The sequence below is a fragment of the Phascolarctos cinereus genome, unplaced genomic scaffold (genome assembly GCF_003287225.1).
Source record: "Phascolarctos cinereus isolate Bilbo 61053 unplaced genomic scaffold, phaCin_HiC Scaffold_5;HRSCAF=322, whole genome shotgun sequence".
NCBI lineage: Eukaryota > Metazoa > Chordata > Mammalia > Diprotodontia > Phascolarctidae > Phascolarctos > Phascolarctos cinereus.
Genome location: NW_027555958.1, coordinates 394,575,905 through 394,581,665, shown reverse-complemented (window position 1 = coordinate 394,581,665; position 5,761 = coordinate 394,575,905). Strand labels below are relative to the sequence as shown.

General features: G+C 36.8%; 1 pseudogene; it reads right to left on the bottom strand.

Moving 5' to 3' along the window:
- Positions 1-3,397: 3,397 nt before the first annotated feature.
- On the bottom strand, positions 3,398-4,316 carry LOC110206744 (ubiquitin-conjugating enzyme E2 C-like; annotated as a pseudogene).
- Between the last annotated feature and the right edge of the window lie 1,445 nt (positions 4,317-5,761).

Below are 5,761 nucleotides of genomic sequence, written 5' to 3'. Positions count from 1 at the left end.
TCAAAAAATAAAGAAATATGATATGAAATCTTACAGATAATAGTAAGTGTAACAGTTTACACTCTAACCCACACTGTCTAATGACCAGGTTATGTCACGTTTCACCCCTTCCCCAAAGGTACTCCAGTATCCTTAAAGGGGTCGTGGGGGGAGATCCAGTCTCTGCCATTGACTCCAGACTTTGCTAATTGTATTCCCTTAATTTTAGGGGTCTTTGTACCCCGATTCTATTTAGCTATTTGATATATTAGCTTTTACAAAAGAATTTTATATCAAAACTCTAGCAAGCATAAGCAAACAATTTTCTCCCCCCACTTGAATATGTGGGAGGCATAATCCTTCTTTATACCACTTCAGTCTCTGGAAAGAGGAAAGGAATTAGGTTGACAGTTTAATTCAGTTCTTATATAGCCTAGTCCCATTTAGTTTAAGTCCAAAGTCCCATTTGGGTTTGAATCCTGGGTACCCTGGCTTCTCAGGGTTTCAGTGCTGGGCTGATAACATCTAACCTTCATTCTTTGCCTCCAAGATCCTCATGGCTAGAATTTCTAGGTCCAGGGACTTGACTCTTTGTGCCTAGAACTGAAAAAATTTTAAATAAAACAGAAGAAAATTTTACACCCATTTCTCAGGCCCACAGAACCTAAAATGGAGGAGAGAGAAGGAGATAGCCTTTCCCCACAACTCAGCTCATTTTGTGGTGCCCATGCTGTGGATAAAAAAGTTTGACCACACTGGATACTACCAGAAATATAGAACCAGACTATCACTATCTGGCAATTTTAAAGATGCAGGATCTATCCTGTGTGGAATGGGGGAGGGAATCTTTCCTTCTGAGGAAGGAAAAAACAAAAACAAAAAACAAAACTATTCTCATCACTCCCATGCTTAATAGACTCAGATGGCTCCCTACCCTGGCATTTAAGGTCCTTCATAACCTGGCTCTTACCTATCCTTCCAGATTTATTATACATTCCTCACCTTCAATGACTCTTCCCTCAGGGCAAAATCATTTTCTTGCTGTTCTTCCCATCTTTTATTTCTCAACTTGTGCCCAGGCCTGGAATTCATGCCAGAAATTTACCCCTCCTTCACTTTGACCTTTTAGAATCTTTAGTTTCTTTTAAATTTCAGGTCAAGTAGTACCTTTTATATAAAGTGTTTCTTCACCCCCAGTTGCTTGAGAATTCCCACAGGAGGACACACAAATAAATGTTAACAGTAAATCATAATTTTTTAATATTCCATTTTCATATTTTAGCTAGCCTGTGTAGTCTTATAAAATGCTATCTCTTCAAATATGTGATTTTTTTAAATTAACGATTCTGTGAGGATAGGAGGAGAAGAGGGAATGTGCACTATAATTCCTATAAGAAAACATATGAATGCAAGTTTTATAGAACTGAGGCTCTAATCATTTATCAGTTTACAAGATGTGTCATTTTCCATGAATTAAATCCCCTTCATTACAGTGACAGTTTCTGGAGAATGAATTTAAAACATTTCTTTTTTCGAGATAGAAACATTATGTGGTGTCTAACAAAGTGAGATGTATCACTCCTTTGATTTAAAATGTCTTCCATACCACATCTGGATGTTCCTTTCTGATGAGAATTTTATATAAAATATAGAGACAAAATGTACTCCAACCCTTTAAGCATTTTGGAGATGATCATAAAATGGTATAAAACTCACTCTCAGTGACAAGTTACTTTTGAAACATATACTCCCCAATAAACTGTGCTTCATTACATGGCGTATTATTCTTCCTGAAACTATATCTGATCAATTATTTCAAGAATATTTATATCATATACATTAAAATTCTGTCATGATAAATTGGTTTGATAAAGTCTATTTATATCTAAATAATGTCTGTCTTGATAACAATTCATAGAAGCCCGTATTTACAATATGTGTGTATATGTGTGTATAGATATATAAAATGTCCTAGACCCCAAGTTTCGTTCTTTAAAAATTAATAGGCATTTCTTTTCTCTTCCTTTTTTTCAAGTACAAAAAAACATTTATTAAGTGTTTACTGTGTGCCAGGTATTATGCTGAGTGCTGGGAATACAAATACAAGCAAGAAGAACACCTCTGGCCTCAAGGAGGTAACATCCTGATGGGAGAAGACAACCCATAAAAGAAATTTGACAGAGGTGGGGGAGTTACCACAAGGGAGAATGGCAGAGAACGTCCAGAGAGTCAGTAGACTTACAAGCTGAGGTGGTTACTGTGGGATAGAAGATTTTAAAAAAAATAGACTTTTTTAAATGAAAAGGCTATCAATTAAAGTGAGGTGGCATAGTAGAATGCCAGGCCTGAAGTCAGGAAACTCATCTTCATGTGTTCAAATCCAGCCTCAGACACGTACTATTTGTATAGCGCTAAGCAAGTCACTTAACATTGTTTGGCTCAGTTGCTCATTTGCAAAATGAGCAGGAAAAGGAAGTGGCAAACCACTTCAATACCTTTGCCAAAAAAACCCCAAAGTGGGGCAAGGAGAGTCAGACATGACCTAACTTTTTTCTTCCCTCCCTCCGCCATCACTCTAGAGAGGGCCATCATTAGACACATGTATATGTATATATATGTGTATGTGTACGTGTATGTGTACATGTATGTGTACGTGTATGTTTATGTGTGTCTATGTGTGTATACACACACATACACATATATGTATATATACATATACATATACATATATAAAATTCTATACATACCTCTGTCAATTCTTTCTCTGGATGCAGATAGCATCTTTCTTTATATGTCCTTTGTAGTTAATTTGGGTATTTATAATAGTCAAAATGACTTATTAACTCAAATTTGTTCTTAGAACAATATTACTGTTACTGTATATAACATTCTATTAGTTCTGCTCATTTTGCTTGTTATTTTGTGCAAGTCTACCCATGTTTTTCTAAGATCATTGAGCTCATCGTTTCTTATAGCACGTTGGTATTCCATTACAATCATATACAAATTGTTCAGCCATTCCCCAATTGATAGGCATCCCTGCAATTTTCAGGTTTTTTTGTTTGTTTTTTGCCACCACAAAGAGAGCTGCTATAAACATTTTAGAACAAGTAGGTTCTTTTCCTTTTGTTTTCTTCTAATTATCTTCAGAAATAAACCAGGTAGTGGTAATGGAGAAAACTGGGGAAAAGTTTTTTATGGACATTTCATCTGTTATGTATTTTTAAAAACTTTCATTGATGTATTTTTCTTTTTTTTTTTAACAACAACAGAACTTTATTTATTTATACATTAATGTTGAGGGCTGGACAAGAGTTTAAGGAAAAGAAAAAGGAAAGGAAAACAGTCTATGAAACACAGTTCTGTAGAGAAAAGAGGAGAAGACAGGTTGTGAGGAAGGTAGGCTGGGCAGCCAGGGTCAGGGCTCTTGGCTAGTCACCTGCTTCATGTAGGTTTCCAGCAGGTACTTTTTCTTTCTTTTTGATTTTATTAATTTATTTTGATTTATCAACAATCACTTCCATATGCTTTTGATTTGAAAATTTTTCTCCCCCTTCCTTCCCCCCACCCTCCCAAAGACGGCGCACAATCTGATATAGGCTTTACATTTACATTCCTATTAAACATATTTTCACATTAGTGAAGTTGTAAGTAAAAATTAAAACCAATAGGAGGAATCGTCAGAAAGATGAAACAAAATTCAACAAAATAAGTGATAGCGATTCGACTTCCATAGTTCTTTCTTTGGATGTGGACAGCATTTTCCATCCCGAGGCCTCTGGAGATGTCTTAGATCCTTGTAATGCTGAGAAGGGTTCAGTTTAACAATATTAGTCATCGCATAACGTGGCTGTTATTGTGTACAAAGTCCTGTTGGTTCCAGCAGTTACTTTTTAAAGGCTGTGGGGTTTGTCCGAAGTTCAGCAGCATATGTGTTCGATGGGCTGTCAATGTTGGGTTCTCCCAGCAGGCTCTGGATAGATAGCAGTATGGTCCTGACCACTTGTCCTTGAGGATGTCCAAACAGATACTGCCTTGGGTGTCCACATTAGGATGGTAATAAGGTGTGACAAATTTGACAGTGGGAGCAGTATATGGGTAGCCACTGGGGAATTCCAAGGAGAGCTTGTAACTTAGGTCTTAATATACTGTCCCAGCTGCCCCATGGGTGGTCCCAACCCACTTGAAGAGATTGTATGACTCTGGGAAAGCAGAGATTCCTTTGTCTCCAGACATCATTAGGTTCATCAATTCCTGCTCTTGCCCACGGACCCGCGGGCAGCGCCCTCCCCAGGCTCGCCTCCCTTATGGGCAGCGGCGGCGGCACTGGCTGCGGCCGGGTCGCTTCTGCGAGTGCATGGGGGACCGGAGATAAAGGAGGAGAAACTCCCGGGCGGCAACTGCCTATTGATGTATTTTTCCCCTTTAATACATTACCCACATTATTTCCAATCTTTCCTACAACCTTATAATACTCCTTTCTCTGAAAATAAAAGCACTTCCTGTAAAAAAAAAAGTCAAGCAAAATAAATTTGTTGTATTGGTTGAGTCTGAATATAGATCCTAGAGTCCAGCATCTTTCTACGAAGAGGCAAAAGTATGCTTCATCAACAATCTTTTCATTTAGTAATTGGTCGTTGCACTGATCAGAGTTCTTAAGACTCTGTCTCTCTGTGTCTGTCTCTGTCTTTCCCTTTCTCTCTCTCTCTGTCTCTGTGTCCGTCTGTCTCTCTGTCACTCTCTTTTTGTCTCTCTGTCTCTCTGTGTCTCTGTCTCCCTCTTTCTTTTCTGTTTCTCTTCGTTTTTCTCTCACCCTTATCTCTTTACTGAGAGCCAGTTTTGCATCTAAAACTAACTATAGGTTGTTTTTAACTAGATATCCTTTAAGAATATCAAATCCAACATGTCTAAAACAGAATTCATTGTGTTCTCCTCAACCCCATCCTTCTTAATTTCCCTATCACTTTTAAGTCAACATTTATTAAGTGCTTACTATATATCTGGCACTGTCCTAAACTATTATTATCAAGAATACCATTATGTTTCAATGTAATTCCCAATCCAGTGCCCATCCTCACTGCAAAATATAATCAGCTGTCTTATTTTGTTTCTTCTATCTCTATAATATTTGTTACATATCTATATATCTATATCTATCTATAGACATATAGATATAGATATAGATATGGATATCTCCTTCCCTTCACCCACAGAATCATTCATTTTAGATCCTTCAGATCATCATCTCTTGCATGGACTTGTGCAATAACCTTTAATTAGTCTCCTTGATAGATATCTTTCTTCACTCTAATATATTCCCACAACACTCCCAAGTATAGCCTTAACCATATTAAAATGTAATTGGGGAATATTTAGCAAAATATATAAAAATACAATAAAGCATAAAATTAATAACTGATTTTCTAAGTCAATACTTGGCCTGCAGAGATCCTTAAATATGGTTTTATATCCCCCATTTCTATCTGAATTTAGAACTACTGACCTATACAATTGCAAAAGTGATTTTCCTAAAATAAGGATCCAATCATGTCATCCCCTTCCTGGACAAATTTCAACTTTTTCACTATTAATACTAGGATAAGAAATAAATTCTGTTTGACATTGAATAGTCTTTATAATCTGGTTCCTTCCTAAATTTTTTTCTCTTCCTACACATTCTTCTCCTCTGATCTAGCCATACTGGACTACTTACTGTCTCTTTGTAGTAGCTCAAAGAAATCTACTTAGTTTTAATTAAGCAATGTCTAGCATCCATGATACT